Source organism: Eschrichtius robustus, chromosome 9 (assembly GCF_028021215.1).
Source record: "Eschrichtius robustus isolate mEscRob2 chromosome 9, mEscRob2.pri, whole genome shotgun sequence".
NCBI lineage: Eukaryota > Metazoa > Chordata > Mammalia > Artiodactyla > Eschrichtiidae > Eschrichtius > Eschrichtius robustus.
The window spans coordinates 90848346-90871649 of NC_090832.1; positions in this window are offsets into that span (position 1 = coordinate 90848346).

Consider the following 23304-nt stretch of genomic DNA (forward strand, 5'->3'; position numbering starts at 1 on the left):
AGAGTGGAGTGTGCCCGGACAAACCCACACAAGCTGATGTCTCCTTACTTTTGTTGGATTTTTAAATTTAATTTTTAGTTTTTATTGGAGTAATTCCCCAGTGTGCACGTGGACCACTTCTACTTTGCGCATTCCTCGGTTGATGGACATTTTCATTGCTTCCAAGTGTTGGCTATGGTAAATATTGTTGGAGTGCAGGATTGCCAGCCTGTGACTTTTTGATTCTCATTTTCTCAGTTGATAGGCCCAGCAGTGGGTGTGACTGATTGACTGGTAGCACCGTGTTTCCCTTTTCAAAGCACCTTCTTTGTGTTTTCATTAGTGGCTCTTACCACGTCCCCCTTAGAATCGAGGGTATGCATTTCTCCACAATCGATTTAGCATTTATTGTTTGCTGCCTTTATGCTAATGGCCCTACTGGCTGCTGTGTGCTGATAGGGTTTTGTAATTTGGGTTTGCATGTCTTTGAAAATTCGTAAAACTCATCATGTTTCTCCACCGTTTTCTTTTCTGTTAAAAAAAAGGAAACAGTTGGGAGTACAATATATTTCTTGAAATTGTCTTCTTGGAAGGTTGCCCTATTTTGAAATTTTTGGTCGATTTTCCACCTCAGAATTTTTTTAGAGAGCAGGTGTCATTTCCCGAACTGCAAGTTTGGTGAATATTTAGTGACCCTTAGCAATGGGTTTAAAGCTGCTGTTGTGGGAAGTGGCCTCAAGCAGGCAGCATTTCTCCACTCCCAAATCTGGGTACTAGGGCAGCAGAGCCTTTCTGGAAGTCGTGTTCCTAGGTTGTAAATTAAATTGGAATGTGCCTGGAGAAACCCCCATAAGTTTATGTCTCATTATTTCTTCTTGGTTTTAAATTTTTTTTTAATTGTGGTAAAGCTTCGAATATTGTCTGTCCTAGGTGTACACAATCTGGTTCATTTGTACATTATATATGTCTATTCAAGTACAGATCCTCTTCCCATGTAAAATGTTACAGAGGGTTCCACAGACCTCCCTTGCTCCATGGTCGGTCTTTTTGAGATATGTATATACTATGTGTTTGTATACATAGAGCAACACTAATCTTAACTTATCCATTCCCCCCAACTTTCCTTTTAGATGAGCATAGTTTGTTTTCTAAGTCTGTGAGTGTCTTTCTCTGTGGAAATATATTCATTTGTGTCAGTTATTAGATAACGCCTATAAGTGATATAGAATACAGGTCTTTGGTTTCCGAGTTACCTCATGTTTCCTGATTATCTCCAGACTCATTTGTGGTGCCTCAAAGAGCAATGGTTCATTGTTTTCCATGGCTAATATTCCATTGTGTACATGGACCACTTCTTCTTTATCCATTCACCTCTTGTTGGATATTTTGATTGCTTCACTGTCTTGGCTAATGTGAATAAGGCTGCACTGCAGTTTTGCGGCCTGTGTCTTCTCGATTCTTGTCTTCTCAGGTGAGAGGTCCAATGGTGCGCCTGCTGGATTGAATGGTACCTCCATTTTTACTTTTAAACACAGCTCCTTTCTCTTCTCATTATTGGCTGTTACCCCTTTACGTCTCACCAGCAGGTAGAGGGGATACAGTTCTTGAAAACCCCGTCAGCATTTATTGTTTGTAGACATTTTGCTGATGGTCAGTCGACTGGTCTAAGTTGAAACTTTCTGTAGATTAGATTGCATGGGTCTAACACTCCCTGAGGTTGAGCTTTTATCAATTTTCCTTTTTTTTTAAAAGAGCGTGAGTAAAACTTAACTCCTCATACTCTCTTCTTGAAACATTTGCCTGTTTTGAATTTTTTTGTCCATTCCCTACTTCAGCACAATTTTTTAGGGCAGGTGTCCTTTACAGCCCTGAGTCCTTGTGAATGTTAAGTGACCATTAGCTGTGAGTTTAAAGCTGCTCTTGCAGGAAACGGCCACAAGGTGGCAGCATTTCTCCTTTACCAAATTTGGTAACTGGGGAAACAGAGCCTTAATGGAAGTGGTGTTCTAGGTTGTAAATTTGAATGGAATGTGCCAGGAAAAAAGCACTTTATGTTTATGTCTCATTATTTCTTGTTCATAATTGTAATTTACTTTTTATTTTTTATCCCAGCAAATTTGATTACAATGGTTTGTTTGTTCTAGGTGTGCAAGATGTGGTTCTTTCACACATATACGTGTATCTATTCTTCCTCGCATCCTTTTCCCATGTAGGTTATGACACAATGTTGAGTAGTCTTCTCCTGGTCTTCCGTACGTCTTTGGTGATTATATATTTCACATGGTATGTATATCTCTGTTAACCCCAATATGGTAATGTATCCAATCCTCATCCCTTTCTATTTGGTGAACCATAAGTTTTTTTAATGAATCTGTGATTGCCTTTCTCTGTGGAAATATCTTCATTGGTATCAATTTTTAAGTAACTCCTAAAAGTGATATGATAGGATATGTGTCTTTTGCTTTCTCACTGACTACAGGTGGCGTGATTACGTCTAGACTCATGTATGGTGCTGCAAATGGCATTGTTTCATTTTTTTCACTAGCGAATATTCCATCTGTACATGGAGGAGTTCTTCTTTGTCCACCCATCTGTTGGTGGACTTTTTGGTTACTTCCATATCTTGGCTATCGTAATACTGTGCCATGCAGATTTGCCTGCCTGTGTCTTTCCAATTCTTTCTTCTTAGAGTATAGGTCGAGGTGTGGGCCTGCTGGATCATACGGTAGCTCAATGTTTACCTTTTTAAGGCACCTCCATTCTGTTCTCATTCGTGGCCCTTTTCAAGTTACGTCCCACTTGAAGTTGAGAGTATGCATTTCTCCACAACACCTTCAGCATTTATTGTTTGTAGTTTCCTTGCTGATGGTTATTCTGACAAGTGTCAGCTGATACCTCTTTGTGGTTGAATTCGCCTGTGCCTCATAATCCGTTGAAATTGAGCTTTAAGGCATGTCCTTTTTTATTTTTCAACCTGTGATTACCCCTTAGTTCTTCAAAGTGTTCTCTTAAAGTATGTGTCACATTTTGAAATGTTTTGGCCATTACCTCCCTCAAGACATTTTGAGGGCAGGTTTCATTTACAGTTCTGCAGTACTTGTTCCTATGAAATGACCATTAGCACAGGCTTTAAAGCTGCTTTTGCAGGTAAATGCCAGAGGGCGGCAGCCTTTCTATGTCCCCACCATGGTAACTAGGGAAAAGCCCTTGCGGCCTGTGGTGTTTCTCGGTTATAAATTAGAGTGGAGTGTGCCCGGACAAACCCACACAAGCTGATGTCTCCTTACTTTTGTTGGATTTTTAAATTTAATTTTTAGTTTTTATTGGAGTAATTCCCCAGTGTGCACGTGGACCACTTCTACTTTGCGCATTCCTCGGTTGATGGACATTTTCATTGCTTCCAAGTGTTGGCTATGGTAAATATTGTTGGAGTGCAGGATTGCCAGCCTGTGACTTTTTGATTCTCATTTTCTCAGTTGATAGGCCCAGCAGTGGGTGTGACTGATTGACTGGTAGCACCGTGTTTCCCTTTTCAAAGCACCTTCTTTGTGTTTTCATTAGTGGCTCTTACCACGTCCCCCTTAGAATCGAGGGTATGCATTTCTCCACAATCGATTTAGCATTTATTGTTTGCTGCCTTTATGCTAATGGCCCTACTGGCTGCTGTGTGCTGATAGGGTTTTGTAATTTGGGTTTGCATGTCTTTGAAAATTCGTAAAACTCATCATGTTTCTCCACCGTTTTCTTTTCTGTTAAAAAAAAGGAAACAGTTGGGAGTACAATATATTTCTTGAAATTGTCTTCTTGGAAGGTTGCCCTATTTTGAAATTTTTGGTCGATTTTCCACCTCAGAATTTTTTTAGAGAGCAGGTGTCATTTCCCGAACTGCAAGTTTGGTGAATATTTAGTGACCCTTAGCAATGGGTTTAAAGCTGCTGTTGTGGGAAGTGGCCTCAAGCAGGCAGCATTTCTCCACTCCCAAATCTGGGTACTAGGGCAGCAGAGCCTTTCTGGAAGTCGTGTTCCTAGGTTGTAAATTAAATTGGAATGTGCCTGGAGAAACCCCCATAAGTTTATGTCTCATTATTTCTTCTTGGTTTTAAATTTTTTTTTAATTGTGGTAAAGCTTCGAATATTGTCTGTCCTAGGTGTACACAATCTGGTTCATTTGTACATTATATATGTCTATTCAAGTACAGATCCTCTTCCCATGTAAAATGTTACAGAGGGTTCCACAGACCTCCCTTGCTCCATGGTCGGTCTTTTTGAGATATGTATATACTATGTGTTTGTATACATAGAGCAACACTAATCTTAACTTATCCATTCCCCCCACCTTTCCTTTTAGATGAGCATAGTTTGTTTTCTAAGTCTGTGAGTGTCTTTCTCTGTGGAAATATATTCATTTGTGTCAGTTATTAGATAACGCCTATAAGTGATATCATAGAATACAGGTCTTTGGTTTCGGAGCTACCTCATGTTTCGTGATTATCCCCAGACCCATTTGTGGTGCCTCAAAGAGCAATGGTTCATTGTTTTCCATGGCTAATATTCCATTGTGTACATGGACCACTTCTTCTTTATCCATTCACCTCTTGTTGGATATTTTGATTGCTTCACTGTCTTGGCTATTGTGAATAAGGCTGCACTGCAGCTTTTGCGGCCTGTGTCTTCTCGATTCTTGTCTTCTCAGGTGAGAGGTCCAATGGTGCGCCTGCTGGATTGAATGGTACCTCCATTTTTACTTTTAAACACAGCTCCTTTCTCTTCTCATTATTGGCTGTTACCCCTTTACGTCTCACCAGCAGGTAGAGGGGATACAGTTCTTGAAAACCCCGTCAGCATTTATTGTTTGTAGACATTTTGCTGATGGTCAGTCGACTGGTCTAAGTTGAAACTTTTTGTAGATTAGATTGCATGGGTCTAACACTCCCTGAGGTTGAGCTTTTATCCATTTTCCTTTTTTTTTAAAAGAGCGTGAGTAAAACTTAACTCCTCATACTCTCTTCTTGAAACATTTGCCTGTTTTGAATTTTTTTGTCCATTCCCTACTTCAGCACAATTTTTTAGGGCAGGTGTCCTTTACAGCCCTGAGTCCTTGTGAATGTAAAGTGACCATTAGCTGTGAGTTTAAAGCTGCTCTTGCAGGAAACGGCCACAAGGTGGCAGCATTTCTCCTTTACCAAATTTGGTAAGTGGGGAAACAGAGCCTTAATGGAAGTGGTGTTCTAGGTTGTAAATTCGAATGGAATGTGCCAGGAAAAAAGCACTTTATGTTTATGTCTCATTACTTCTTGTTCATAATTGTAATTTACTTTTTATTTTTTATCCCAGCAAATTTGATTACAATGGTTTGTTTGTTCTAGGTGTGCAAGATGTGGTTCTTTCACACATATACGTGTATCTATTCTTCCTCGCATCCTTTTCCCATGTAGGTTATGACACAATGTTGAGTAGTCTTCTCCTGGTCTTCCGTACGTCTTTGGGGATTATATATTTCACATGGTATGTATATCTCTGTTAACCCCAATATGGTAATGTATCCAATCCTCATCCCTTTCTATTTGGTGAACCATAAGTTTTTTTAATGAATCTGTGATTGCCTTTCTCTGTGGAAATATCTTCATTGGTATCAATTTTTAAGTAACTCCAAAAAGTGATATGATAGGATATGTGTCTTTTGCTTTCTCACTGACTACAGGTGGCGTGATTACGTCTAGACTCATGTATGGTGCTGCAAATGGCATTGTTTCATTTTTTTCACTAGCGAATATTCCATCTGTACATGGAGGAGTTCTTCTTTGTCCACCCATCTGTTGGTGGACTTTTTGGTTACTTCCATATCTTGGCTATCGTAATACTGTGCCATGCAGATTTGCCTGCCTGTGTCTTTCCAATTCTTTCTTCTTAGAGTATAGGTCGAGGTGTGGGCCTGCTGGATCATACGGTAGCTCAATGTTTACCTTTTTAAGGCACCTCCATTCTGTTCTCATTCGTGGCCCTTTTCAAGTTACGTCCCACTTGAAGTTGAGAGTATGCATTTCTCCACAACACCTTCAGCATTTATTGTTTGTAGTTTCCTTGCTGATGGTTATTCTGACAAGTGTCAGCTGATACCTCTTTGTGGTTGAATTCGCCTGTGCCTCATAATCCGTTGAAATTGAGCTTTAAGGCATGTCCTTTTTTATTTTTCAACCTGTGATTACCCCTTAGTTCTTCAAAGTGTTCTCTTAAAGTATGTGTCACATTTTGAAATGTTTTGGCCATTACCTCCCTCAAGACATTTTGAGGGCAGGTTTCATTTACAGTTCTGCAGTACTTGTTCCTATGAAATGACCATTAGCACAGGCTTTAAAGCTGCTTTTGCAGGTAAATGCCAGAGGGCGGCAGCCTTTCTATGTCCCCACCATGGTAACTAGGGAAAAGCCCTTGCGGCCTGTGGTGTTTCTCGGTTATAAATTAGAGTGGAGTGTTCCCGGACAAACCCACACAAGCTGATGTCTCCTTACTTTTGTTGGATTTTTAAATTTAATTTTTAGTTTTTATTGGAGTAATTCCCCAGTGTGCACGTGGACCACTTCTACTTTGCGCATTCCTCGGTTGATGGACATTTTCATTGCTTCCAAGTGTTGGCTATGGTAAATATTGTTGGAGTGCAGGATTGCCAGCCTGTGACTTTTTGATTCTCATTTTCTCAGTTGATAGGCCCAGCAGTGGGTGTGACTGATTGACTGGTAGCACCGTGTTTCCCTTTTCAAAGCACCTTCTTTGTGTTTTCATTAGTGGCTCTTACCACGTCCCCCTTAGAATCGAGGGTATGCATTTCTCCACAATCGATTTAGCATTTATTGTTTGCTGCCTTTATGCTAATGGCCCTACTGGCTGCTGTGTGCTGATAGGGTTTTGTAATTTGGGTTTGCATGTCTTTGAAAATTCGTAAAACTCATCATGTTTCTCCACCGTTTTCTTTTCTGTTAAAAAAAAGGAAACAGTTGGGAGTACAATATATTTCTTGAAATTGTCTTCTTGGAAGGTTGCCCTATTTTGAAATTTTTGGTCGATTTTCCACCTCAGAATTTTTTTAGAGAGCAGGTGTCATTTCCCGAACTGCAAGTTTGGTGAATATTTAGTGACCCTTAGCAATGGGTTTAAAGCTGCTGTTGTGGGAAGTGGCCTCAAGCAGGCAGCATTTCTCCACTCCCAAATCTGGGTACTAGGGCAGCAGAGCCTTTCTGGAAGTCGTGTTCCTAGGTTGTAAATTAAATTGGAATGTGCCTGGAGAAACCCCCATAAGTTTATGTCTCATTATTTCTTCTTGGTTTTAAATTTTTTTTTAATTGTGGTAAAGCTTCGAATATTGTCTGTCCTAGGTGTACACAATCTGGTTCATTTGTACATTATATATGTCTATTCAAGTACAGATCCTCTTCCCATGTAAAATGTTACAGAGGGTTCCACAGACCTCCCTTGCTCCATGGTCGGTCTTTTTGAGATATGTATATACTATGTGTTTGTATACATAGAGCAACACTAATCTTAACTTATCCATTCCCCCCACCTTTCCTTTTAGATGAGCATAGTTTGTTTTCTAAGTCTGTGAGTGTCTTTCTCTGTGGAAATATATTCATTTGTGTCAGTTATTAGATAACGCCTATAAGTGATATCATAGAATACAGGTCTTTGGTTTCGGAGCTACCTCATGTTTCGTGATTATCCCCAGACCCATTTGTGGTGCCTCAAAGAGCAATGGTTCATTGTTTTCCATGGCTAATATTCCATTGTGTACATGGACCACTTCTTCTTTATCCATTCACCTCTTGTTGGATATTTTGATTGCTTCACTGTCTTGGCTATTGTGAATAAGGCTGCACTGCAGCTTTTGCGGCCTGTGTCTTCTCGATTCTTGTCTTCTCAGGTGAGAGGTCCAATGGTGCGCCTGCTGGATTGAATGGTACCTCCATTTTTACTTTTAAACACAGCTCCTTTCTCTTCTCATTATTGGCTGTTACCCCTTTACGTCTCACCAGCAGGTAGAGGGGATACAGTTCTTGAAAACCCCGTCAGCATTTATTGTTTGTAGACATTTTGCTGATGGTCAGTCGACTGGTCTAAGTTGAAACTTTTTGTAGATTAGATTGCATGGGTCTAACACTCCCTGAGGTTGAGCTTTTATCCATTTTCCTTTTTTTTTAAAAGAGCGTGAGTAAAACTTAACTCCTCATACTCTCTTCTTGAAACATTTGCCTGTTTTGAATTTTTTTGTCCATTCCCTACTTCAGCACAATTTTTTAGGGCAGGTGTCCTTTACAGCCCTGAGTCCTTGTGAATGTAAAGTGACCATTAGCTGTGAGTTTAAAGCTGCTCTTGCAGGAAACGGCCACAAGGTGGCAGCATTTCTCCTTTACCAAATTTGGTAAGTGGGGAAACAGAGCCTTAATGGAAGTGGTGTTCTAGGTTGTAAATTCGAATGGAATGTGCCAGGAAAAAAGCACTTTATGTTTATGTCTCATTACTTCTTGTTCATAATTGTAATTTACTTTTTATTTTTTATCCCAGCAAATTTGATTACAATGGTTTGTTTGTTCTAGGTGTGCAAGATGTGGTTCTTTCACACATATACGTGTATCTATTCTTCCTCGCATCCTTTTCCCATGTAGGTTATGACACAATGTTGAGTAGTCTTCTCCTGGTCTTCCGTACGTCTTTGGGGATTATATATTTCACATGGTATGTATATCTCTGTTAACCCCAATATGGTAATGTATCCAATCCTCATCCCTTTCTATTTGGTGAACCATAAGTTTTTTTAATGAATCTGTGATTGCCTTTCTCTGTGGAAATATCTTCATTGGTATCAATTTTTAAGTAACTCCAAAAAGTGATATGATAGGATATGTGTCTTTTGCTTTCTCACTGACTACAGGTGGCGTGATTACGTCTAGACTCATGTATGGTGCTGCAAATGGCATTGTTTCATTTTTTTCACTAGCGAATATTCCATCTGTACATGGAGGAGTTCTTCTTTGTCCACCCATCTGTTGGTGGACTTTTTGGTTACTTCCATATCTTGGCTATCGTAATACTGTGCCATGCAGATTTGCCTGCCTGTGTCTTTCCAATTCTTTCTTCTTAGAGTATAGGTCGAGGTGTGGGCCTGCTGGATCATACGGTAGCTCAATGTTTACCTTTTTAAGGCACCTCCATTCTGTTCTCATTCGTGGCCCTTTTCAAGTTACGTCCCACTTGAAGTTGAGAGTATGCATTTCTCCACAACACCTTCAGCATTTATTGTTTGTAGTTTCCTTGCTGATGGTTATTCTGACAAGTGTCAGCTGATACCTCTTTGTGGTTGAATTCGCCTGTGCCTCATAATCCGTTGAAATTGAGCTTTAAGGCATGTCCTTTTTTATTTTTCAACCTGTGATTACCCCTTAGTTCTTCAAAGTGTTCTCTTAAAGTATGTGTCACATTTTGAAATGTTTTGGCCATTACCTCCCTCAAGACATTTTGAGGGCAGGTTTCATTTACAGTTCTGCAGTACTTGTTCCTATGAAATGACCATTAGCACAGGCTTTAAAGCTGCTTTTGCAGGTAAATGCCAGAGGGCGGCAGCCTTTCTATGTCCCCACCATGGTAACTAGGGAAAAGCCCTTGCGGCCTGTGGTGTTTCTCGGTTATAAATTAGAGTGGAGTGTTCCCGGACAAACCCACACAAGCTGATGTCTCCTTACTTTTGTTGGATTTTTAAATTTAATTTTTAGTTTTTATTGGAGTAATTCCCCAGTGTGCACGTGGACCACTTCTACTTTGCGCATTCCTCGGTTGATGGACATTTTCATTGCTTCCAAGTGTTGGCTATGGTAAATATTGTTGGAGTGCAGGATTGCCAGCCTGTGACTTTTTGATTCTCATTTTCTCAGTTGATAGGCCCAGCAGTGGGTGTGACTGATTGACTGGTAGCACCGTGTTTCCCTTTTCAAAGCACCTTCTTTGTGTTTTCATTAGTGGCTCTTACCACGTCCCCCTTAGAATCGAGGGTATGCATTTCTCCACAATCGATTTAGCATTTATTGTTTGCTGCCTTTATGCTAATGGCCCTACTGGCTGCTGTGTGCTGATAGGGTTTTGTAATTTGGGTTTGCATGTCTTTGAAAATTCGTAAAACTCATCATGTTTCTCCACCGTTTTCTTTTCTGTTAAAAAAAAGGAAACAGTTGGGAGTACAATATATTTCTTGAAATTGTCTTCTTGGAAGGTTGCCCTATTTTGAAATTTTTGGTCCATTTTCCACCTCAGAATTTTTTTAGAGAGCAGGTGTCATTTCCCGAACTGCAAGTTTGGTGAATATTTAGTGACCCTTAGCAATGGGTTTAAAGTTGCTGTTGTGGGAAGTGGCCTCAAGCAGGCAGCATTTCTCCACTCCCAAATCTGGGTACTAGGGCAGCAGAGCCTTTCTGGAAGTCGTGTTCCTAGGTTGTAAATTAAATTGGAATGTGCCTGGAGAAACCCCCATAAGTTTATGTCTCATTATTTCTTCTTGGTTTTAAATTTTTTTTTAATTGTGGTAAAGCTTCGAATATTGTCTGTCCTAGGTGTACACAATCTGGTTCATTTGTACATTATATATGTCTATTCAAGTACAGATCCTCTTCCCATGTAAAATGTTACAGAGGGTTCCACAGACCTCCCTTGCTCCATGGTCGGTCTTTTTGAGATATGTATATACTATGTGTTTGTATACATAGAGCAACACTAATCTTAACTTATCCATTCCCCCCACCTTTCCTTTTAGATGAGCATAGTTTGTTTTCTAAGTCTGTGAGTGTCTTTCTCTGTGGAAATATATTCATTTGTGTCAGTTATTAGATAACGCCTATAAGTGATATCATAGAATACAGGTCTTTGGTTTCGGAGCTACCTCATGTTTCGTGATTATCTCCAGACCCATTTGTGGTGCCTCAAAGAGCAATGGTTCATTGTTTTCCATGGCTAATATTCCATTGTGTACATGGACCACTTCTTCTTTATCCATTCACCTCTTGTTGGATATTTTGATTGCTTCACTGTATTGGCTATTGTGAATAAGGCTGCACTGCAGCTTTTGCGGCCTGTGTCTTCTCGATTCTTGTCTTCTCAGGTGAGAGGTCCAATGGTGCGCCTGCTGGATTGAATGGTACCTCCATTTTTACTTTTAAACACAGCTCCTTTCTCTTCTCATTATTGGCTGTTACCCCTTTACGTCTCACCAGCAGGTAGAGGGGATAAAGTTCTTGAAAACCCCGTCAGCATTTATTGTTTGTAGACATTTTGCTGATGGTCAGTCGACTGGTCTAAGTTGAAACTTTCTGTAGATTAGATTGCATGGGTCTAACACTCCCTGAGGTTGAGCTTTTATCCATTTTCCTTTTTTTTTAAAAGAGCGTGAGTAAAACTTAACTCCTCATACTCTCTTCTTGAAACATTTGCCTGTTTTGAATTTTTTTGTCCATTCCCTACTTCAGCACAATTTTTTAGGGCAGGTGTCCTTTACAGCCCTGAGTCCTTGTGAATGTTAAGTGACCATTAGCTGTGAGTTTAAAGCTGCTCTTGCAGGAAACGGCCACAAGGTGGCAGCATTTCTCCTTTACCAAATTTGGTAACTGGGGAAACAGAGCCTTAATGGAAGTGGTGTTCTAGGTTGTAAATTCGAATGGAATGTGCCAGGAAAAAAGCACTTTATGTTTATGTCTCATTACTTCTTGTTCATAATTGTAATTTACTTTTTATTTTTTATCCCAGCAAATTTGATTACAATGGTTTGTTTGTTCTAGGTGTGCAAGATGTGGTTCTTTCACACATATACGTGTATCTATTCTTCCTCGCATCCTTTTCCCATGTAGGTTATGACACAATGTTGAGTAGTCTTCTCCTGGTCTTCCGTACGTCTTTGGTGATTATATATTTCACATGGTATGTATATCTCTGTTAACCCAATATGGTAATGTGTCCAATCCTCATCCCTTTCTATTTGGTGAACCATAAGTTTTTTTAATGAATCTGTGATTGCCTTTCTCTGTGGAAATATCTTCATTGGTATCAATTTTTAAGTAACTCCTAAAAGTGATATGATAGGATATGTGTCTTTTGCTTTCTCACTGACTACAGGTGGCGTGATTACGTCTAGACTCATGTATGGTGCTGCAAATGGCATTGTTTCATTTTTTTCACTAGCGAATATTCCATCTGTACATGGAGGAGTTCTTCTTTGTCCACCCATCTGTTGGTGGACTTTTTGGTTACTTCCATATCTTGGCTATCGTAATACTGTGCCATGCAGATTTGCCTGCCTGTGTCTTTCCAATTCTTTCTTCTTAGAGTATAGGTCGAGGTGTGGGCCTGCTGGATCATACGGTAGCTCAATGTTTACCTTTTTAAGGCACCTCCATTCTGTTCTCATTCGTGGCCCTTTTCAAGTTACGTCCCACTTGAAGTTGAGGGTATGCATTTCTCCACAACACCTTCAGCATTTATTGTTTGTAGTTTCCTTGCTGATGGTTATTCTGACAAGTGTCAGCTGATACCTCTTTGTGGTTGAATTCGCCTGTGCCTCATAATCCGTTGAAATTGAGCTTTAAGGCATGTCCTTTTTTATTTTTCAACCTGTGATTACCCCTTAGTTCTTCAAAGTGTTCTCTTAAAATATGTGTCACATTTTGAAATGTTTTGGCCATTACCTCCCTCAAGACATTTTGAGGGCAGGTTTCATTTACAGTTCTGCAGTACTTGTTCCTATGAAATGACCATTAGCACAGGCTTTAAAGCTGCTTTTGCAGGTAAATGCCAGAGGGCGGCAGCCTTTCTATGTCCCCACCATGGTAACTAGGGAAAAGCCCTTGCGGCCTGTGGTGTTTCTCGGTTATAAATTAGAGTGGAGTGTGCCCGGAGAAACCCACACAAGCTGATGTCTCCTTACTTTTGTTGGATTTTTAAATTTAATTTTTAGTTTTTATTGGAGTAATTCCCCAGTGTGCACGTGGACCACTTCTACTTTGCGCATTCCTCGGTTGATGGACATTTTCATTGCTTCCAAGTGTTGGCTATGGTAAATATTGTTGGAGTGCAGGATTGCCAGCCTGTGACTTTTTGATTCTCATTTTCTCAGTTGATAGGCCCAGCAGTGGGTGTGACTGATTGACTGGTAGCACCGTGTTTCCCTTTTCAAAGCACCTTCTTTGTGTTTTCATTAGTGGCTCTTACCACGTCCCCCTTAGAATCGAGGGTATGTATTTCTCCACAATCGATTTAGCATTTATTGTTTGCTGCCTTTATGCTAATGGCCCTACTGGCTGCTGTGTGCTGATAGGGTTTTGTAATTTGGGTTTGCATGTCTTTGAAAATTCGTAAAACTCATCATGTTTCTCCACCGTTTTCTTTTCTGTTAAAAAAAAGGAAACAGTTGGGAGTACAATATATTTCTTGAAATTGTCTTCTTGGAAGGTTGCCCTATTTTGAAATTTTTGGTCGATTTTCCACCTCAGAATTTTTTTAGAGAGCAGGTGTCATTTCCCGAACTGCAAGTTTGGTGAATATTTAGTGACCCTTAGCAATGGGTTTAAAGCTGCTGTTGTGGGAAGTGGCCTCAAGCAGGCAGCATTTCTCCACTCCCAAATCTGGGTACTAGGGCAGCAGAGCCTTTCTGGAAGTCGTGTTCCTAGGTTGTAAATTAAATTGGAATGTGCCTGGAGAAACCCCCATAAGTTTATGTCTCATTATTTCTTCTTGGTTTTAAATTTTTTTTTAATTGTGGTAAAGCTTCGAATATTGTCTGTCCTAGGTGTACACAATCTGGTTCATTTGTACATTATATATGTCTATTCAAGTACAGATCCTCTTCCCATGTAAAATGTTACAGAGGGTTCCACAGACCTCCCTTGCTCCATGGTCGGTCTTTTTGAGATATGTATATACTATGTGTTTGTATACATAGAGCAACACTAATCTTAACTTATCCATTCCCCCCACCTTTCCTTTTAGATGAGCATAGTTTGTTTTCTAAGTCTGTGAGTGTCTTTCTCTGTGGAAATATATTCATTTGTGTCAGTTATTAGATAACGCCTATAAGTGATATCATAGAATACAGGTCTTTGGTTTCGGAGCTACCTCATGTTTCGTGATTATCCCCAGACCCATTTGTGGTGCCTCAAAGAGCAATGGTTCATTGTTTTCCATGGCTAATATTCCATTGTGTACATGGACCACTTCTTCTTTATCCATTCACCTCTTGTTGGATATTTTGATTGCTTCACTGTCTTGGCTATTGTGAATAAGGCTGCACTGCAGCTTTTGCGGCCTGTGTCTTCTCGATTCTTGTCTTCTCAGGTGAGAGGTCCAATGGTGCGCCTGCTGGATTGAATGGTACCTCCATTTTTACTTTTAAACACAGCTCCTTTCTCTTCTCATTATTGGCTGTTACCCCTTTACGTCTCACCAGCAGGTAGAGGGGATACAGTTCTTGAAAACCCCGTCAGCATTTATTGTTTGTAGACATTTTGCTGATGGTCAGTCGACTGGTCTAAGTTGAAACTATTTGTAGATTAGATTGCATGGGTCTAACACTCCCTGAGGTTGAGCTTTTATCCATTTTCCTTTTTTTTTAAAAGAGCGTGAGTAAAACTTAACTCCTCATACTCTCTTCTTGAAACATTTGCCTGTTTTGAATGTTTTTGTCCATTCCCTACTTCAGCACAATTTTTTAGGGCAGGTGTCCTTTACAGCCCTGAGTCCTTGTGAATGTTAAGTGACCATTAGCTGTGAGTTTAAAGCTGCTCTTGCAGGAAACGGCCACAAGGTGGCAGCATTTCTCCTTTACCAAATTTGGTAAGTGGGGAAACAGAGCCTTAATGGAAGTGGTGTTCTAGGTTGTAAATTCGAATGGAATGTGCCAGGAAAAAAGCACTTTATGTTTATGTCTCATTACTTCTTGTTCATAATTGTAATTTACTTTTTATTTTTTATCCCAGCAAATTTGATTACAATGGTTTGTTTGTTCTAGGTGTGCAAGATGTGGTTCTTTCACACATATACGTGTATCTATTCTTCCTCGCATCCTTTTCCCATGTAGGTTATGACACAATGTTGAGTAGTCTTCTCCTGGTCTTCCGTACGTCTTTGGGGATTATATATTTCACATGGTATGTATATCTCTGTTAACCCCAATATGGTAATGTATCCAATCCTCATCCCTTTCTATTTGGTGAACCATAAGTTTTTTTAATGAATCTGTGATTGCCTTTCTCTGTGGAAATATCTTCATTGGTATCAATTTTTAAGTAACTCCTAAAAGTGATATGATAGGATATGTGTCTTTTGCTTTCTCACTGACTACAGGTGGCGTGATTACGTCTAGACTCATGTATGGTGCTGCAAATGGCATTGTTTCATTTTTTTCACTAGCGAATATTCCATCTGTACATGGAGGAGTTCTTCTTTGTCCACCCATCTGTTGGTGGACTTTTTGGTTACTTCCATATCTTGGCTATCGTAATACTGTGCCATGCAGATTTGCCTGCCTGTGTCTTTCCAATTCTTTCTTCTTAGAGTATAGGTCGAGGTGTGGGCCTGCTGGATCATACGGTAGCTCAATGTTTACCTTTTTAAGGCACCTCCATTCTGTTCTCATTCGTGGCCCTTTTCAAGTTACGTCCCACTTGAAGTTGAGGGTATGCATTTCTCCACAACACCTTCAGCATTTATTGTTTGTAGTTTCCTTGCTGATGGTTATTCTGACATGTGTCAGCTGATACCTCTTTGTGGTTGAATTCGCCTGTGCCTCATAATCCGTTGAAATTGAGCTTTAAGGCATGTCCTTTTTTATTTTTCAACCTGTGATTACCCCTTAGTTCTTCAAAGTGTTCTCTTAAAGTATGTGTCACATTTTGAAATGTTTTGGCCATTACCTCCCTCAAGACATTTTGAGGGCAGGTTTCATTTACAGTTCTGCAGTACTTGTTCCTATGAAATGACCATTAGCACAGGCTTTAAAGCTGCTTTTGCAGGTAAATGCCAGAGGGCGGCAGCCTTTCTATGTCCCCACCATGGTAACTAGGGAAAAGCCCTTGCGGCCTGTGGTGTTTCTCGGTTATAAATTAGAGTGGAGTGTGCCCGGACAAACCCACACAAGCTGATGTCTCCTTACTTTTGTTGGATTTTTAAATTTAATTTTTAGTTTTTATTGGAGTAATTCCCCAGTGTGCACGTGGACCACTTCTACTTTGCGCATTCCTCGGTTGATGGACATTTTCATTGCTTCCAAGTGTTGGCTATGGTAAATATTGTTGGAGTGCAGGATTGCCAGCCTGTGACTTTTTGATTCTCATTTTCTCAGTTGATAGGCCCAGCAGTGGGTGTGACTGATTGACTGGTAGCACCGTGTTTCCCTTTTCAAAGCACCTTCTTTGTGTTTTCATTAGTGGCTCTTACCACGTCCCCCTTAGAATCGAGGGTATGCATTTCTCCACAATCGATTTAGCATTTATTGTTTGCTGCCTTTATGCTAATGGCCCTACTGGCTGCTGTGTGCTGATAGGGTTTTGTAATTTGGGTTTGCATGTCTTTGAAAATTCGTAAAACTCATCATGTTTCTCCACCGTTTTCTTTTCTGTTAAAAAAAAGGAAACAGTTGGGAGTACAATATATTTCTTGAAATTGTCTTCTTGGAAGGTTGCCCTATTTTGAAATTTTTGGTCGATTTTCCACCTCAGAATTTTTTTAGAGAGCAGGTGTCATTTCCCGAACTGCAAGTTTGGTGAATATTTAGTGACCCTTAGCAATGGGTTTAAAGCTGCTGTTGTGGGAAGTGGCCTCAAGCAGGCAGCATTTCTCCACTCCCAAATCTGGGTACTAGGGCAGCAGAGCCTTTCTGGAAGTCGTGTTCCTAGGTTGTAAATTAAATTGGAATGTGCCTGGAGAAACCCCCATAAGTTTATGTCTCATTATTTCTTCTTGGTTTTAAATGTTTTTTTAATTGTGGTAAAGCTTCGAATATTGTCTGTCCTAGGTGTACACAATCTGGTTCATTTGTACATTATATATGTCTATTCAAGTACAGATCCTCTTCCCATGTAAAATGTTACAGAGGGTTCCACAGAACTCCCTTGCTCCATGGTCGGTCTTTTTGAGATATGTATATACTATGTGTTTGTATACATAGAGCAACACTAATCTTAACTTATCCATTCCCCCCACCTTTCCTTTTAGATGAGCATAGTTTGTTTTCAAGTCTGTGAGTGTCTTTCTCTGTGGAAATATATTCATTTGTGTCAGTTATTAGATAACGCCTATAAGTGATATCATAGAATACAGGTCTTTGGTTTCGGAGCTACCTCATGTTTCGTGATTATCTCCAGACCCATTTGTGGTGCCTCAAAGAGCAATGGTTCATTGTTTTCCATGGCTAATATTCCATTGTGTACATGGACCACTTCTTCTTTATCCATTCACCTCTTGTTGGATATTTTGATTGCTTCACTGTCTTGGCTATTGTGAATAAGGCTGCACTGCAGCTTTTGCGGCCTGTGTCTTCTCGATTCTTGTCTTCTCAGGTGAGAGGTCCAATGGTGCGCCTGCTGGATTGAATGGTACCTCCATTTTTACTTTTAAACACAGCTCCTTTCTCTTCTCATTATTGGCTGTTACCCCTTTACGTCTCACCAGCAGGTAGAGGGGATACAGTTCTTGAAAACCCCGTCAGCATTTATTGTTTGTAGACATTTTGCTGATGGTCAGTCGACTGGTCTAAGTTGAAACTTTCTGTAGATTAGATTGCATGGGTCTAACACTCCCTGAGGTTGAGCTTTTATCCATTTTCCTTTTTTTTTAAAAGAGCGTGAGTAAAACTTAACTCCTCATACTCTCTTCTTGAAACATTTGCCTGTTTTGAATTTTTTTGTCCATTCCCTACTTCAGCACAATTTTTTAGGGCAGGTGTCCTTTACAGCCCTGAGTCCTTGTGAATGTTAAGTGACCATTAGCTGTGAGTTTAAAGCTGCTCTTGCAGGAAACGGCCACAAGGTGGCAGCATTTCTCCTTTACCAAATTTGGTAAGTGGGGAAACAGAGCCTTAATGGAAGTGGTGTTCTAGGTTGTAAATTCGAATGGAATGTGCCAGGAAAAAAGCACTTTATGTTTATGTCTCATTACTTCTTGTTCATAATTGTAATTTACTTTTTATTTTTTATCCCAGCAAATTTGATTACAATGGTTTGTTTGTTCTAGGTGTGCAAGATGTGGTTCTTTCACACATATACGTGTATCTATTCTTCCTCGCATCCTTTTCCCATGTAGGTTATGACACAATGTTGAGTAGTCTTCTCCTGGTCTTCCGTACGTCTTTGGTGATTATATATTTCACATGGTATGTATATCTCTGTTAACCCCAATATGGTAATGTGTCCAATCCTCATCCCTTTCTATTTGGTGAACCATAAGTTTTTTTAATGAATCTGTGATTGCCTTTCTCTGTGGAAATATCTTCATTGGTATCAATTTTTAAGTAACTCCTAAAAGTGATATGATAGGATATGTGTCTTTTGCTTTCTCACTGACTACAGGTGGCGTGATTACGTCTAGACTCATGTATGGTGCTGCAAATGGCATTGTTTCATTTTTTTCACTAGCGAATATTCCATCTGTACATGGAGGAGTTCTTCTTTGTCCACCCATCTGTTGGTGGACTTTTTGGTTACTTCCATATCTTGGCTATCGTAATACTGTGCCATGCAGATTTGCCTGCCTGTGTCTTTCCAATTCTTTCTTCTTAGAGTATAGGTCGAGGTGTGGGCCTGCTGGATCATACGGTAGCTCAATGTTTACCTTTTTAAGGCACCTCCATTCTGTTTTCATTCGTGGCCCTTTTCAAGTTACGTCCCACTTGAAGTTGAGGGTATGCATTTCTCCACAACACCTTCAGCATTTATTGTTTGTAGTTTCCTTGCTGATGGTTATTCTGACAAGTGTCAGCTGATACCTCTTTGTGGTTGAATTCGCCTGTGCCTCATAATCCGTTGAAATTGAGCTTTAAGGCATGTCCTTTTTTATTTTTCAACCTGTGATTACCCCTTAGTTCTTCAAAGTGTTCTCTTAAAATATGTGTCACATTTTGAAATGTTTTGGCCATTACCTCCCTCAAGACATTTTGAGGGCAGGTTTCATTTACAGTTCTGCAGTACTTGTTCCTATGAAATGACCATTAGCACAGGCTTTAAAGCTGCTTTTGCAGGTAAATGCCAGAGGGCGGCAGCCTTTCTATGTCCCCACCATGGTAACTAGGGAAAAGCCCTTGCGGCCTGTGGTGTTTCTCGGTTATAAATTAGAGTGGAGTGTGCCCGGAGAAACCCACACAAGCTGATGTCTCCTTACTTTTGTTGGATTTTTAAATTTAATTTTTAGTTTTTATTGGAGTAATTCCCCAGTGTGCACGTGGACCACTTCTACTTTGCGCATTCCTCGGTTGATGGACATTTTCATTGCTTCCAAGTGTTGGCTATGGTAAATATTGTTGGAGTGCAGGATTGCCAGCCTGTGACTTTTTGATTCTCATTTTCTCAGTTGATAGGCCCAGCAGTGGGTGTGACTGATTGACTGGTAGCACCGTGTTTCCCTTTTCAAAGCACCTTCTTTGTGTTTTCATTAGTGGCTCTTACCACGTCCCCCTTAGAATCGAGGGTATGCATTTCTCCACAATCGATTTAGCATTTATTGTTTGCTGCCTTTATGCTAATGGCCCTACTGGCTGCTGTGTGCTGATAGGGTTTTGTAATTTGGGTTTGCATGTCTTTGAAAATTCGTAAAACTCATCATGTTTCTCCACCGTTTTCTTTTCTGTTAAAAAAAAGGAAACAGTTGGGAGTACAATATATTTCTTGAAATTGTCTTCTTGGAAGGTTGCCCTATTTTGAAATTTTTGGTCGATTTTCCACCTCAGAATTTTTTTAGAGAGCAGGTGTCATTTCCCGAACTGCAAGTTTGGTGAATATTTAGTGACCCTTAGCAATGGGTTTAAAGCTGCTGTTGTGGGAAGTGGCCTCAAGCAGGCAGCATTTCTCCACTCCCAAATCTGGGTACTAGGGCAGCAGAGCCTTTCTGGAAGTCGTGTTCCTAGGTTGTAAATTAAATTGGAATGTGCCTGGAGAAACCCCCATAAGTTTATGTCTCATTATTTCTTCTTGGTTTTAAATTTTTTTTTAATTGTGGTAAAGCTTCGAATATTGTCTGTCCTAGGTGTACACAATCTGGTTCATTTGTACATTATATATGTCTATTCAAGTACAGATCCTCTTCCCATGTAAAATGTTACAGAGGGTTCCACAGACCTCCCTTGCTCCATGGTCGGTCTTTTTGAGATATGTATATACTATGTGTTTGTATACATAGAGCAACACTAATCTTAACTTATCCATTCCCCCCACCTTTCCTTTTAGATGAGCATAGTTTGTTTTCTAAGTCTGTGAGTGTCTTTCTCTGTGGAAATATATTCATTTGTGTCAGTTATTAGATAACGCCTATAAGTGATATCATAGAATACAGGTCTTTGGTTTCGGAGCTACCTCATGTTTCGTGATTATCTCCAGACCCATTTGTGGTGCCTCAAAGAGCAATGGTTCATTGTTTTCCATGGCTAATATTCCATTGTGTACATGGACCACTTCTTCTTTATCCATTCACCTCTTGTTGGATATTTTGATTGCTTCACTGTCTTGGCTATTGTGAATAAGGCTGCACTGCAGCTTTTGCGGCCTGTGTCTTCTCGATTCTTGTCTTCTCAGGTGAGAGGTCCAATGGTGCGCCTGCTGGATTGAATGGTACCTCCATTTTTACTTTTAAACACAGCTCCTTTCTCTTCTCATTATTGGCTGTTACCCCTTTACGTCTCACCAGCAGGTAGAGGGGATACAGTTCTTGAAAACCCCGTCAGCATTTATTGTTTGTAGACATTTTGCTGATGGTCAGTCGACTGGTCTAAGTTGAAACTATTTGTAGATTAGATTGCATGGGTCTAACACTCCCTGAGGTTGAGCTTTTATCCATTTTCCTTTTTTTTTAAAAGAGCGTGAGTAAAACTTAACTCCTCATACTCTCTTCTTGAAACATTTGCCTGTTTTGAATGTTTTTGTCCATTCCCTACTTCAGCACAATTTTTTAGGGCAGGTGTCCTTTACAGCCCTGAGTCCTTGTGAATGTTAAGTGACCATTAGCTGTGAGTTTAAAGCTGCTCTTGCAGGAAACGGCCACAAGGTGGCAGCATTTCTCCTTTACCAAATTTGGTAACTGGGGAAACAGAGCCTTAATGGAAGTGGTGTTCTAGGTTGTAAATTCGAATGGAATGTGCCAGGAAAAAAGCACTTTATGTTTATGTCTCATTACTTCTTGTTCATAATTGTAATTTACTTTTTATTTTTTATCCCAGCAAATTTGATTACAATGGTTTGTTTGTTCTAGGTGTGCAAGATGTGGTTCTTTCACACATATACGTGTATCTATTCTTCCTCGCATCCTTTTCCCATGTAGGTTATGACACAATGTTGAGTAGTCTTCTCCTGGTCTTCCGTACGTCTTTGGTGATTATATATTTCACATGGTATGTATATCTCTGTTAACCCCAATATGGTAATGTATCCAATCCTCATCCCTTTCTATTTGGTGAACCATAAGTTTTTTTAATGAATCTGTGATTGCCTTTCTCTGTGGAAATATCTTCATTGGTATCAATTTTTAAGTAACTCCTAAAAGTGATATGATAGGATATGTGTCTTTTGCTTTCTCACTGACTACAGGTGGCGTGATTACGTCTAGACTCATGTATGGTGCTGCAAATGGCATTGTTTCATTTTTTTCACTAGCGAATATTCCATCTGTACATGGAGGAGTTCTTCTTTGTCCACCCATCTGTTGGTGGACTTTTTGGTTACTTCCATATCTTGGCTATCGTAATACTGTGCCATGCAGATTTGCCTGCCTGTGTCTTTCCAATTCTTTCTTCTTAGAGTATAGGTCGAGGTGTGGGCCTGCTGGATCATACGGTAGCTCAATGTTTACCTTTTTAAGGCACCTCCATTCTGTTCTCATTCGTGGCCCTTTTCAAGTTACGTCCCACTTGAAGTTGAGGGTATGCATTTCTCCACAACACCTTCAGCATTTATTGTTTGTAGTTTCCTTGCTGATGGTTATTCTGACATGTGTCAGCTGATACCTCTTTGTGGTTGAATTCGCCTGTGCCTCATAATCCGTTGAAATTGAGCTTTAAGGCATGTCCTTTTTTATTTTTCAACCTGTGATTACCCCTTAGTTCTTCAAAGTGTTCTCTTAAAGTATGTGTCACATTTTGAAATGTTTTGGCCATTACCTCCCTCAAGACATTTTGAGGGCAGGTTTCATTTACAGTTCTGCAGTACTTGTTCCTATGAAATGACCATTAGCACAGGCTTTAAAGCTGCTTTTGCAGGTAAATGCCAGAGGGCGGCAGCCTTTCTATGTCCCCACCATGGTAACTAGGGAAAAGCCCTTGCGGCCTGTGGTGTTTCTCGGTTATAAATTAGAGTGGAGTGTGCCCGGACAAACCCACACAAGCTGATGTCTCCTTACTTTTGTTGGATTTTTAAATTTAATTTTTAGTTTTTATTGGAGTAATTCCCCAGTGTGCACGTGGACCACTTCTACTTTGCGCATTCCTCGGTTGATGGACATTTTCATTGCTTCCAAGTGTTGGCTATGGTAAATATTGTTGGAGTGCAGGATTGCCAGCCTGTGACTTTTTGATTCTCATTTTCTCAGTTGATAGGCCCAGCAGTGGGTGTGACTGATTGACTGGTAGCACCGTGTTTCCCTTTTCAAAGCACCTTCTTTGTGTTTTCATTAGTGGCTCTTACCACGTCCCCCTTAGAATCGAGGGTATGCATTTCTCCACAATCGATTTAGCATTTATTGTTTGCTGCCTTTATGCTAATGGCCCTACTGGCTGCTGTGTGCTGATAGGGTTTTGTAATTTGGGTTTGCATGTCTTTGAAAATTCGTAAAACTCATCATGTTTCTCCACCGTTTTCTTTTCTGTTAAAAAAAAGGAAACAGTTGGGAGTACAATATATTTCTTGAAATTGTCTTCTTGGAAGGTTGCCCTATTTTGAAATTTTTGGTCGATTTTCCACCTCAGAATTTTTTTAGAGAGCAGGTGTCATTTCCCGAACTGCAAGTTTGGTGAATATTTAGTGACCCTTAGCAATGGGTTTAAAGCTGCTGTTGTGGGAAGTGGCCTCAAGCAGGCAGCATTTCTCCACTCCCAAATCTGGGTACTAG